Source organism: Artibeus jamaicensis, unplaced genomic scaffold (genome assembly GCF_021234435.1).
Source record: "Artibeus jamaicensis isolate MK-2021 breed Jamaican fruit bat unplaced genomic scaffold, CSHL_Jam_final contig_851, whole genome shotgun sequence".
Classification (NCBI taxonomy): Eukaryota; Metazoa; Chordata; class Mammalia; order Chiroptera; family Phyllostomidae; genus Artibeus; species Artibeus jamaicensis.
Genome location: NW_026521986.1, coordinates 13,632,067 through 13,645,859, shown reverse-complemented (window position 1 = coordinate 13,645,859; position 13,793 = coordinate 13,632,067). Strand labels below are relative to the sequence as shown.

The 13,793-nt window shown below is 51.8% G+C and overlaps 1 long non-coding RNA gene across 1 annotated transcript; it reads right to left on the bottom strand.

Annotated features, from left to right (window-relative positions):
• Positions 1-5,814: 5,814 nt before the first annotated feature.
• LOC119036438 (uncharacterized) lies at positions 5,815-13,462 on the bottom strand. Its single transcript, XR_005079993.2, has 3 exons — positions 12,669-13,462; positions 11,736-11,798; positions 5,815-8,917 (listed from the first exon to the last, which is right to left on the bottom strand). It is a non-coding gene; the product is annotated as an uncharacterized LOC119036438 (long non-coding RNA).
• Positions 13,463-13,793: the final 331 nt, after the last annotated feature.

The window sequence follows — 13,793 nt, the reverse complement described above, 5'->3', positions numbered from 1 at the left end:
CTGCATAAAGAATACAAGACACCCTGAGGATATAATTGAGTGTGGGGTGGTGGGGGAACCCTTGCAATTTCAATATCCCACTTTGGTGGAAAATTCATAGATTGCATGCAAATGAAATAATTCGAGTGAGGTCAGACGCTCCACACAATGCCCTGATGTTTATCTCTGGTGACTAAGTCTGCAGAAAAGGGATCATTTAAATAATTGTTTTGTGTCTAAACTCTCCTTGTGTAAAACATAGCACCATTTGGCAGAGGCCAGGGTCCTGATGGACATCTCCCAGAGGAAGTGAACATTCTCCAGATTGCCATGGTTAGAGGGACACGCACACACCTCGGATGAGCCTGCGGTTCTGTTGGAACTCTAAGCACAGCATCCGCAGGGTGCGGGTCCTCTACCCCTCTAGGATGAGGTCCCCATTTCTACAACCCCCACTTCACCTGCATTATGGATTTGCACACGAAGGAATCTTGCTCAATCTCCCTGTCCTCTTTCTGCAGACCAACAGTATTCTCTCTCTCCTCAGAACTCCCACTCAAAGGAGTTGCCAGGACATTCCTCTGCTTGCCCGTTAGCAGAGTCAGGGATATCAGAGCACTTGCAAGCCAGCGGGAGCCTTTGATGGCTTTCATGTTTGTCAAGAACAGAATGTTGTGTTATTGTGTAAGACGAAATTATGTGTGTGTCATCATTTTGTGCTGGGAGGTATAATCCTGCTACAAGTTGCCATTTCATTTCTTAATTGTATTCCCCCAATCCCGCCACTGAAAGAGAGAGAGAGAGAAAGGAAGAAAGAAAGGAAGGAAAGAAAGAAAGAAAAGGAAGGAAGGAAGGAAGGATGGAAGGAAGGAAGGAAGGGAGGGAGGGAGGGAGGGAGGGAGGGAGGGAGGGAGGAGGGAGAGAAAGAGGGAGAGAAAGAAAGAAAGAAAGAAAGAAAGAAAGAAAGAAAGAAAGAAAGAAAGAAAGAAAGAAAAAGAAAGAAAGAAAAAGAACACAGGAAAGAACAGAATAGCAAATGTGCTGTTTCTGTTCCATCACTGGGTTTGTGGCTCCCTTCTCCCTGTAGTTCTTTGCATCTCTGCGTTGCAGCAGACGTTTCCTATGTATCAGGCACTGTGCAAGGAGCTAGAGACACACAAGACAGAACATGATCCCTGCCTCTGAGCAGCTCACAGTGTCGTTGAGGGAGACAGACATGTAAACAATCTACTTCCCTTAGAGTTTTCTTCCCCCAAGACTTGAGCACCCAAAGCCATCACCCCCCACCCCCCTAGTTTCTCTCATTCCTGTTTAATTGAAGCAGGGCGGGGGGACATTTCTGTTTATGCATTTGGAGACTTTCCATAGTATAGAGTAACAGCTGCGAGTGAAATTTGTCTAGCTCCTTACCGTGCACAAAGGGAAGGAAATTGCTCTCCCTATTGATTTTCAGAGAAGCAAGAACCCTTGCAAAGATGAATTCCAAACCAAGAGACCCAAGGAGCAAGCCCCTCACTGTGCCATAAATATGCCATCACCTGAGCAGGTCCTGGGAAAGGAAACTCCACGGTCTTAGGACCCAGTCTCCCTTTTACCTACTCTCCCAGACGAAGCAGCCCAGAGGTGTTGACTTTGGCAGTGGGCACTGGCCAGCGGCCTTGCAGCTCGGTGAATGAAATTAAAATCTTGAGTGGATGGGGAGAGGGAAGCATCTCTAGCACTAAGAACACTCAGAAGGGTTGCACTAGGGTCGCGTGACCAGGGGGTGGCAGAGGGGAAACAAAGGAATGGTGTTTCCATGGTGTTTCCGGTGAACCTGGGGCGGGAAGAGGCAGCTCCGCTTCATGAGCGGCCGTGAAGTTGCTTGGTCGTGATCACGGTGGGAGGGCGCACTGAGCTTCACTCGGTTTCCCTGGGCGTTCATCAAGCCCAGGCAATCAGAGTCCTTGGCCGCCTCTCTGCGGTGTGCTGCAGCCGGTGTGTGTCCCTCTCCGGGCTGTGGGTGGCTCTCAGCACCGATTCCCCAGGCTTCTGAGCTGGACTGCAGCTGGACGGGCCTTTTGTCTGGCCATGGCCTTTAGGAAACCTCCAGGCTTCCTTCCCCAGAGGGATTTCGTCTTTGACACACTGTGCATGACGATGCCGCTGTGAGTCTCCTCACAAAGCCAAAGCGACAGAATTAAAGCTGGGTGCAGAGCCGACACTTGCTCTCCCAGGCAGGGTGACGGGCATGTTGGATCCCGGCAGGCGCGTGTGGGAAGCTCTGCAAATGTCTGGATGTGGGTGTGGGCACAGCAGCCTCGCATCTGCCTGTTCCCCAGTGGTTCGGTTTCAACAGTTCTGACTTACGATTCCCCTACACCTTGAAAATTCTGTTGTTTTGGCATTCGCGCTGTGTCTTACAACCTCTCGCACTCGGAAGCAGCACAAAACCCTTTTTGTCAGCCCGTATCTCAACTTTGGGCTCCAAAAATGTCATTGTGGATTAACTATGAGAGGATAAGCAAAGCAAAATTCTAGCCCTGACTTTTGGGGGTCAGGCTGGGCTTAGGGGTTTGGCGTGGTGGGAAAAGGGAGCCAAGAGAGTGGTTGGCACGAGGACATGGAGAACTTCAGAGACTGAGCCAGAGACTCTGGGGATGGAGGCCCCGTGAAGTCTGGCATGAGTGAAAGCTGGGTATTTAACCAGGAACAGTCGCTCTATTTTTCTCGGCCTTGGCAGTAGGTCAGAGCAACCAGCAGTTCTAGCAGGGTCCACATCCTTCCTATTGTCTCCACCCCAAACTCACTCATCGTCCCGAACATCTGCTTCAGATTTGGGTCCTTGCTTTCTCCCTGGTTCCCGTACCAAACCGTGGGTGGCAAGGGCGAGGGTGCAGGGCTGCAGGTGTGGGAAGGAGAAAGGAAGGAGGAAGGCTCTGGGAAAAGCTGCTTACAGATTTTATTTCAGGTGGGGCAGAAGGATTAAAGGTCTGCCCTGTTTTTTTAAATGTGCATATGTGTCTGTATCACCAAGATCTAACCAGTGAGTTGTTTCACTTTTTGGGTAAACGGACCAAGATAGGGAGAGAATTGGGACCAGCTGGGGAAGTTTCCCGGCCATCATATGGTCTGCTTTTCAAAGGCAGCTCAGATTTTCGCTCCAGAGAGAGAAAACTGAAGTGACTAGTGCCCACAACAAGCAGTCAGGAGGTGCTAATGAGGTATTAAACACCTTCTCTCCAGCTAGCAGCCGTGTCTAAGCTGAAACAGACCATGAACCAGAGTTGGGAAACCAGCCTGGGACGGCCAGTGGCAGGAGGGAGGAAACAAGCCAGCTCCAGCCTAGTCACAGCCTCTGCTGTCTCACTAGGTCCTGGTCAGCTAGGACAGTCACAGTCGGTTAGAGCGTCCTCCTGACACACCAAGGTCAGGAGTTCAACCCCTGGTCAGGACACACACAAGAATCAGCCAGTGAATGCATGAATAAGTGGAACAACAAAATGATGTCCGCCCCACCCTCAAATCGTAAAGTTTTAAAATAAAGTCTCACTATGAGGAATTGTAAAGTTTCTCTAACACTTGCCCTGAAATCTCAATCCATTTTAAGTGACAGAAAGAGTCTTCCCAGAACTCGTGCAATAATAATAATAGCCAGCATCCACCACTGTGCCACGCCCAGTTCTGCTCACTCTCCACCACCCGCTCCAGAGCAGGAAGTGCCCCTCCACCTCCTAACGCAGGTCAGCAGGGAGCTGCCCAGACTCCAGGCCCCTGGCGGGGGATGGAAGAGGAGCAGAAGGGCAGAGCTGGCTGAGGCCGGGGGCTGCCAGGGGCCCCATTAGACTTCAAAGCTGGGCGATGGGAGCCAAGCCCATCACTTGACTGGAAAGTTGGGAATCTCAGTGACACACCAGCTCACCCTGGCCGGCCCCTGTCTTACAGAGAAGCAGCTGTATGTGTCGTGACAGGCTGGGGGTCTCTCCCAGCTGCCGCTGCCGGGGCTGTGTCAGACCCTGCTTTAGGAGGGCGTCGCCTCTTTCCACTGAGAGAGAAGAAGGAGCCGCTGAGCGGTGCCAGGGGGCCTCCCTGCCAGCACCCAAGGGCAGCGGCTGTAAGGGCGGGGCCAATGTGTCTGAACAAGCTCACCCTGCCGCCTTTGAGCCCGGGCTCACGCTGTGCGCTACACTAGGGCGGCTGCCCGCCCGTCTGCCTGCCAGTCTGCCCAGCCTCCCTGTCCTTCAAACCCAGCTCGAGCCGGATGACGCCAAGATTGCATGAGAGAATTTGTGAAAAGTTCGAGTGCAGTCTGACACATATTAAGGCTAAAAAAAACCCACATAGGTATTATTACCATTATTGGTAATGGCTTTGGCTTTGTTGTGGGTTTGAATTTGGAAGATCTGGGTTCAAATCCTGACCTTGCCCCTTCCTAGTTGAAAACTCTTGGGTAAATTGCTTGATGTCTCTCTTACCCAGAAAAGATGGCATTGAACACTACGCCATGTACCCCACAGAGGGAGTGTGAAGCTCGAACGAGATAATGGATGTGAAAGTTGTTGTATAGATCGCAGACCCTCCTGTAGATGCCGGCGTTGCCCTTCCCCCTTCCACTGGCTGGAGTGGAGCTCTGGCCCCCGTGACGCTCCGGCCCCCACCAGACCTACCCCTTGGGGTGATCCCATCCCTCCAGCTGGCCTGGCCTGGGGTGTAGCTAAATCCCTTTGCCCTTTTCTGTTCAGAAGAGGCACGCCTGGAATTTTTTCAGAAGAAACTTTAGTTTAAAAATTGAGATGGTAACTTAAGTCAAGAAAATGCATAAGAAGAGGAGCTGCTGCATTTATGAATGCTGACGTCTCTGGCCAGGAAGTGCAAGCTCAGGGGCAAAATTCACTGATCTGCGGCCACGGGCCTGGTTTGCTATCCTCTGCCTGGTGGATTCAGGGTTGAGGGACACCAAAGAAAGGGAGAGTCCGAGACAGCGGTGAGCCACTCTCCACCCTCACACACGTGTAAGGCGTGGCTGAACCCCACAGACCTCAGGATGTTATGTCTGAGCTTTCCACCCAGTTCGGCCACCAGAGGCAGACATTCTGAGCCGCTAAGGAGACTGATGCTTAGGGCCTGTTACTTGCATGAGTCCCTTCCAAGGTCATATACTTTTTCAAGACTATGTATTTTATAATGTTGGCTAAAGTAAGATTTTTTAATGTAGTAGGTTTAGTCCCCTGTCTCCACCCCAATTTTTCTTGTGTTACACCTTCCTCCCTGTCAGGTTGTGGGGGAGGGGGCTATGGCATTTGGGGTGACTAAGGGAATTTGAGCTGGGGATATATTTGGGTTTACTGGCATGAATTCATTTGGTTATGTTAGGAAAATATGCAGTTGGATTATACAGGGATTGGCAAAAGTAAGTTTATAGTCATTCATATAAAAAATATATGACTACAAGAATAAATACTAACGTGAGAATAAACTGTGCTTCGCATGCTCACAACTCTGCCCACCCCTGTGTGTAATCCAGTCCATGTTTATTGCTGGCCAATCTGGTCACACATGGCTTTCTGGGACATCACCCCCGCGCAGTGTGGGGGCTCACTCACCTGATGCAGTGATAGGTGCAGGGCCAAAGGCTTTACCACATCTGGCAGCGGAAGTGTGTGGGCAGGAGAAGAGAAACCAGGGCTGGGACATGCAGAGCCAGAGGCCAGTCTGCGGGAAATTCTTCCATTCATCAGATAGTCATCAGATTTTCTATTGTCTAAAGCTTTTAAAATTTGGGGAGTGTGCTTTAAGAAAAAGAACACAAAATTAGCTCTGAAGAAGAATATTTATTTGAAATTAGAAAACCGCCCACAAGTCACAAAACCTTAAAGAGCTAGCAAATACCACAAAGATCACAAAGTCCAGAGAAATAATCCAGACCAGCATCAGGAGGTGTCCCTGCCAGCTGCTCTGTGAGTCCGGCCGATGGAGGGCTGCCATTTCTCCTCGGATGGGAGGTGAGAAGATGGACAATAAAGACTTAATCTGAGGATAACCATTTGGGGTTCCCAAGAATAGGGGAAGATGGCAATCATAACTGAGTGTGTATTTTATGGCATCTTTTGGCACTTTGTGCAGGTTCCTGGAGGGAGGACAGCAAGAGGCCTGGGCCCAGCAGCTTGGTTTCCTGAATCGAGGACTGTGAGCAACAAGCCAGGGACCATCCTGCCAGCTTCCCATGGAATAGCCATTGCCATGTTCAAATACAGGGAGCACAGATTTCCTCAGAGACAGAAGGCTACTGTGACTGATTCCTTAGGAACTTGGGAGGACCTGCCTTGACCAGAGGCAGGAAGACTGGGCCACCCAGCTTAGGAGATGCTTCCTAATGGTTACTTGGCATTTTCCAGTGTCTTAAGTTGTGTTACTCAGAAATAGGACCTGCAACAAAGATTATGGGAACATGATTTCTCGGGCATCTTCCCAGGAGTGGGGGAGGGGACTTGGAAGAGAAGGAGCTCAAGCAAGGATGGAATGCCAAGCAAGAGGTCACGGGGGAAAGTGGCTCAATCTCCTGGAAGCTTGGTGACATGGTGGTGTTTATACCCCACACATGGAGCTGTTGGTTAGGGCCGTCTGTGGGGGCTGAGGGTAGTAACTCCCCACATACCTCCCTGATCTCCACACAGGAGGCCAAAAGCAGGTTCCAAGAGCTGGGGACAGGTGCTGGCAGGGGTGTCCTGAAATAATACAGGAACCTGAAGACGTGCACAGAGTACTGACAGCATCTGCTACACCCATGCCCTGCAACCACGTCTGCGGCTGCTCACTGCCCAGCTGCATCGCCTTACTCAAGGGTGTTGTCACTACTGGTTACACGATTATCTCATCGAACGCCCAGAACAGCCCTTGTTGCCCCTATTTCATGGGACGCAGCTGAAGTTCAGAGACAGCTGCTATGATCAGCTCCAGGCGCAATGTGCTCTCCCAGGTCCTCCCTGACTTTTACCCCAGGTTTCACCACCCTGTTTGCTTCCTTCACAAGCTAATGTGCCCTATCTTTGCTCACCACCCACTGCTTAGCACAATGTCAGCACATAATAGGTGCTCAGCACCTGAAGGATTCCAGACCCAAGGGCTCAGCCAGCACACTGAATGCCTTGCCTCCAGGGACAACGCCTCATGCTGTGGCACTGTAGTGATCCTCCCTCATGCTAACCCAGTTGCCAGGTGCTAACCCGTGTCAGGTGCTAACCCAGTGCCAGGGACCAGAGGGTGTCCCTGGATCCTAGAATAAATGCATGCTGGGTGGAGAAGGTAGCCCTGAGCACACGTGGAGAGTGCCAAGGAGACGGACCCCAGCCATATTCTGACAGCATTCTCATTCACATCTGCAGAAGCATTTGTGAAATTGCCCTCTAAATGATTCAGTCTCCTGGGAATGACAGCAGCTTATTTTGGGATGTGTTCTAGTGCGTTCCTCAAGTTCCCCCCCACAAAGCCATAGTATTCACAGCCTGTATATGAGATTAAAGTTAAAGTGTGACATCCCTACTGGCCTCTGGAATGTGCCACAAATGGCCCCAAGTTTCAGTCTGAGAGCTCAGAAGTTTGTGGACCCATAAAGGAAAATAAGACAACTGGATGTGGAGTCTGTATCAATTGGGTAAAGTACTTATAAACTGTATGCAAGCCAAAGAAAAAGCACTTTAGCCTTTGGAGACTGCCTGAGGCCCAGCAGGGGTTGAAAGGGGAAGGGCTGTGTGCTCGGGAGACGCAATGACTGTGGTGCCCACCTGTGCTGCCTCTTCCTGGTGCCCGACTGGGCAGGGTCCAGACTAGGACTCAGAGAGAGAGAGATGTCACTCTGAAGGGGACCTCAAGCTAGGGAGGGGTTGTGGGCAGAGCTGCTTGTGCAGACTCGGGAACTCCAGGCTGGGTGCCACCTGCCTCCCCAACTCAGACTAAATATCCAGCCCTGCGGGGAAGTGAGAAATTCTTGGCCTTGGCCTGGCCGGGCCTCTCTGGCTTAAACTCGCTTTCCTTCATGGAACCGGGGCTGCTGTCTGCCCTCGGCCTGTTCTTCCTGTTCCTCACCCCAGGAGCTCAAGCTGATTGGCAGACTTATCCAAGCATGGAGGGTAGGGCACTGGCCTTGGGAAGCAGCCAAGAAGAGGGAGGGAGTGTGAGCCCGAGACCCAGAACAGACATGGAGTCAGAGACTGTCTGAGAGCAAGAGAGAGTAAGACAGGCATTGCCATAAAGACAAAGAGATGGAGTGACTAAAATGGAGAGAGACTGGGAGGCAGAGAGACAGAAGCAGAGAGAGACGGAGGGGAGGCCTGGAGAACAGGCACATCCTACAGGGACACAAGAGGAAGAGAAATGCAAAGGAAAGAAAAAAATAAGGGGAGACAGCCAAGCAGACCGAGCCCTGAGCTGGGGCTCCCGTGGAGTCCGAGCACGGCCTTGCCCTTCAGCTTTCAGCAGGGAAAGGGAGGAATTCTCCAAGGTGGGCCTTAGGCGCTGGAGCAAGGACTTCCAACAGCTCACATCTGCTTCCCATCTGGATCCCGCTCATGGTGGATTTGCATCCCCAGGCTTTCTCTCCAGAGCCACAGTCCATTCAAAACAAACCATGGCTTTTTATTCGTAGCTTCAAATCCATGCAGACATCTGCAGTTCTCTTAAGTTGTGTGGGCCCTGCAGGCCCCCGTAGGGCCAGTGCAGCACCAGGGACGGGGAGCTGGTGGCAGGGGGTGGAGAAGGGGAGCTTTGGAGGGGAGATGGTGACCCCCTGGCTGGAGAGGCCTTGGAGTTCTTGCCTAAGGGATTTCGAAGGCACTTCAGGGCCACTGGATCTCCTAGGCCCCGCCCCTGAGGCTGTACCTGGTGTGCTGGTGACGGCTTCTGAGGGCGGGAGGCATTGGCCATTAAAGCAAGATGCACGAGGTCCTTGACAAATGGCACTTGTCTATCAAAAAAAAAAAAAAAAAGGTTTGTATTAAAAGCTAGTAAATAGGCTCTGTAAAAGAGCCCCAGCCAAAACCCCAGGTTTGTGGTTCTTGTTCTCACGTAAACAAGCAGCTGCAAGATCTTCCGGTGGGGGTCTCCTTCCTGTCAATCTGACACTCGGCTGCCCCCTCCTCCTGCCTGTTTTTTGCTCTGCTCTTCCTGCCCGTGCCCAACCGCCACACCCCTAGGACTTTATGACCCTTCTGCTACTCCACCTGTCCTATTGCTGCCTCTCCTCATTAGGCTATTCATTCATTCATTCATTCATTCACTTGCTTGCTTCACCATTCATTCAATAATTAACTTATTCAACCACTGATTTCTTCACCCAGTGTTTATTGAACACTATGCTAGGCTTACAGACCAGTTGCTATGACTAAATGTTTTTGTCCCCATAAATCCATATGTGGAAGCCCTAATCCCCGGTGAGATGGTGTTTGGAGATAGGGTGTGAGAGGTTATGAGGTTTAGATAAGGTCATAAAGGTGAAGGTCCCATGATGGGATTGGTGTCCTTATAAGAACAGGAAGAAACCAGAATCCACCCTCTCTCTGCCATGTGAGGACACAGCGAGAAGGTGGCCATCTCCAAGCCAGGAAGAGGGCTCTCTCTCACCAGACACTAGCTCTGCTGGCCCCTGGACTTTGGACTTCCTGGCCTCCAGACTGTGAGAAATAAATTTCCATCGTGTGAGCCACCCTGTCTGCGGTGTTTTGTTGTGGCAGCTGGAGCTGAGACAGCAGTTAGTCAAGGAGGCAAGTCTTGCACAGAGTGAAAGTGAACATGAGAGGGTTAGAGGACAACACAAGAAATGTCATAAGTCAGTGTTTGAGGGAGTGGTTTGGACAGAAGAGTCCCTGGAATGTGGTGACGGGAGATGAAAATCTCAAGCAGAGTGGAAATTTGGGTTCTCCTGGTCTGGCCTCGGAATGTGACCTCTACCAGGATGTAGAGGTAGGAGAACTCAAGCATCCTTGAGTCCGCCCTGAAGCTGCCCAGGCCTGGAGTCCCGGGAAGGCCTCAGGGACAGGCTGTGACCCTCGGTGTGACTTCTGAGGTTGGGGATGGCTTGCTTCTGCCAGCCATCAGGGACTAGCAGTGCCCCTCAGTCCTGCTGGAGAGGAGGAGGCACAGCCACGAGAGGCAAGACTGAGGGCTGGGAGTTCAGCCAGACTTGCTGGGAAGGAGACCCTTGGGAATTGGAGTTTGGGGGCAGGGACCAGGTGAACAGGAGGGAAAGGCGTCAACTCTGGAGAATGGGGGAGGGGAGGCTGATTACTGCCCTTGAGCAGGATTCTTGCTGGAAAGGGAGTGGGGTGGGTGGCCCAGAGGCGGGACAGAGGGTGGAGTGGTGATACACTTGTGTGTGATGGTTTGTGCATGCAGGTAAAACAGGAGACTAAGAAGTACTCGGATCGGGGGCTCCAAACAAGCCCAGCTTCCTGCTCAGACGTGAGCTTTCTGAGGGACTGAAGTAAGCTCAAGACTCTTTCAGGAATGAGTAGTTAAAGGGAATGTGTTGGCTTGGTAACTGAAAGGCCCATCATTGGACATACTCCAGGCCCATTCTTGCCTCAGGGGCTCGAGCCACGCCATCGGGACTCGGTTTGCCCTTCACTCTTGGCTCTGCCCTTGGCGTCCAGCCCCTCACGGCCTCAGCTCTTAGCTCACAGGTTCCTGCTGACAGCCCTCACTGTGGCTCGGGTGGGACGGCGCCCTGGCTGGCTGAGACCTGGCTCCCATGACAGCACTGGGCGGGTCCCCAGAAGAAAACGTACACTTCTACCGGGACAGGGTAAATGGGTTTGGTGGACGGGCAACAGCTGCTGTCTTAAAAAGTATGGCCATCTTTGGTTAGGGCGGAACTATTTTCATTCCAGCGAAATGTAAGCTCCCTGAGAGCAGTGACTTCGTCTCTTCTGCCCACGGACAGAACCCCAGGACTGACAACAGCGCCTCCTACAGGCTCAGTAGCTGATTGCTGGGTGAGTTCAGCAAGCTGGCTTCATTCCTGGGAGCACCAGGCCTCTGGCTAATAATTCTTGAATGTTTACGTGTACCATGCACTGTTCTAAGCAATATAACATTTAAACTAATTGAAGCATCACTCAACCTCATGGCCGGTGCTGTAACTATCGTCTGCATTCTACTGGCGGGGAAACTGAGGCACGGGGAGGTTGTACAGTAAGTAGCAGCGCCATGGGTCAGACCCAGGTTTCTGGCTGCCGCATTGTGCTCTTACGCCCTCCGTCCTACTGCTCGGGAGGTGTGGGAAGTCCACGAGTGGGACTCCCAGGGAAGATCAATTTCCCAGCCTGCGATTTGCACAGGCACTGTTTCTGTTGTCCCTCCTTGACCCTCAGAGGGAAGCGAAGTGAGAGATTGGGGGACGGGGGGGCATCAGAACATTTCCTGTTCCTCTTCTCAGCTAAAAATTGAATTGGATCAACCTTCTTAGTTGGGGAATCACAGAGGGGCTGGGCACCTTCTCTTTTATTCCTCCATTCACTCATTCAAATATATTTACTGAACAAAACGATGCCAGAACATGTCGTGGTGCCCGAAGAGAAGGAGGTGCTGGGAGAAGGGTGGGCGGGTGGAGAGGACACAGGAACCAACTGTGGGGGCTCGCAATGGGTGGGGCAACTCGAACGACACAATCAAATGATTATACTGTTACATTGTAACTCATAGAATAAAATAAATAGCCATGAGTCCCTATTGAAAAAGAATTCTAATGAATAAATATAACGGCAATGAGGGAAATACAAACGCACCATTAGGGCCCACGCATCAGCAACGCAGCAACTGTTGTGGGCAAGAGCCGCCAGCGAGGGATGCTGCAACCGGTGGGAGGAAGTTGGAGGAGAATCAGCACGTTTGCACAGTCTCGAAAAGTCTCCCCACACCAACATAGGTATTTATTAATTCCAAAGGGAAGGATAGGAGTCATTTTACGGTACAGACACAGTGCGAGAACCTGGGTAACCATGTGGTCAAGGTTGACATCATCAGTAATAAAACATGCTCCCATCATAACAAAATGAGAAGGACATAGCATCTCTTCTGTGGGGTCCTCACCAAAACTAGATAACCTCAATCTACTCACATTAACAGAAGGCCCGGGAAACTGTGTGCTCAGCAAATATTAGCTTTTTCTAGTTTAGGGTGTCATGGTGGTCGGCATTCCTGGGCACACGGTGAGGGCCCTGGGTCCTGACTCCCTGCCGTTTGTTTTGACCCAATCAGGAGACTGATGTTGAAAGCAGCTAATGCTGTGTGTTTGGGGACTCTGAACTGTTCCTGGACATTGTATCAGCAGCGTAAAGGGGGCCAGGTTACAGCCACGCTAAGGAGGAAAACAGGAGCTAAGTGCTTGCCAGAGGGCAACAGAGTGAACCCAGCCCTTCCTCCTCCCGAGGGAGCACTGTCTGCCTGGGGCTCTGGGCTGACGGGTGTTATAAGATCAGACTTCCCGCTCTCCATTTTTTAAGCTCAGGATAACTTTCCCTCACTTAGGTCCACGCCACCCGCAATCCAGCCCAGCCTCTAGCTTGGAAATGGGGTTTAAAAATCTTTGGAAGCTCCCCATTCATCAAGCACCCATCTTGAAAATTTGAAGATTCTCAATACTTCCCCATTCCCCCTGCCTCTCTTCCTGTCCCATTCAAAGTATCCAGCACTAACTAAATAAGAGCTAAGATCTTTACCTTCATTCTCCCATTCATTCATTTTGACAGTCTTACGAGGTAGATCTCAGTCCATTTTTACAGAAGGGGAAGTAGAATGTCAGAGAGCTTGAGATATTTTCTGATGATCACACAGCCTCGACAGAAAGCAGCTAGAACTTGATTTCAGGCGTCTGGCACTGGCTTCTTTGCCCAGTGCTCCCAGGGCAGAGTGTCAGATGAGGGGCAGGAGGGAGAAGTGGGAAGGAAGGAGGCTACTGTGCACAGTTTAGCCTTAGGCCAGCCTTGGCTGATGAAACCACCTACCGAGGCCCAAGAGACTTTTCTCTCAGCAGCTCCTCCTGATCTGGCCCAGAGGCAAGTGCCTTTGCCTCCTCTTTCATCTTCAGAACCTTCCCTGGTGGTTCTGCTTCACCTCTGTTCCCTTGCAGGGCTGCAAAGGGGTCTGCAATGCTTGCATTGCCTGGCCCCTGTCAGGGGGCTCTTGGCCCAGCTGCTGTCTCCAGGCTTGTGGCTGCTTTTGGCTTCTGCTTCAGGATCGAGTGGCAGACAGGCCAGTGAGGGTCTCCAGAGAGTCCAGACCCCCTCCAACCCAGAGGGGTTAGTTGGATGAGGACCAGCTGGGTTGGGCCAGGGAGATCTCAGCCTCGGCTCTGACTTCTGCTCGCACCTCCTTTTCCCGTCACCAGCTTCTATTTCTGCTTCCCCATACTGAATGTGGTGATCTATTTCAGGCCCCTCCTCCCTGGGCCCCTTCCCCTTACAGCCCTGCTTCCAGAGCCAGCTGACAGCTCTCTTCTCCAGCCCACCTTCCCTGGTAGCTGCCCATCTAGCCAGAGGCAGTAGCTGCAACTATTCCCCGGGGCTTGGGAAAATACCCCACATTTGACCCTGACCCCTGGGGTGGAGAGGAATGTTCAGGCTGGAGCTTGTGTGGGATCTGTTGTTCTGGCAGGAGGCCTTCCTACGCCTCAGGGTGAGTAATGGGGAGGGGCCAAGTGGGGTCAGGGACTTTCTCCTAGCGTGGTGGGAGGGGGTGAGGGGAGACAGAGAGTCCAGGGCAGGCAAGGGGCAAAATCCCACTCTCGGGGCGCACCCCTATCCCCCATGTCTGGCTCTTGTGGCTGCCCCCCTCCTTCTTGAAAC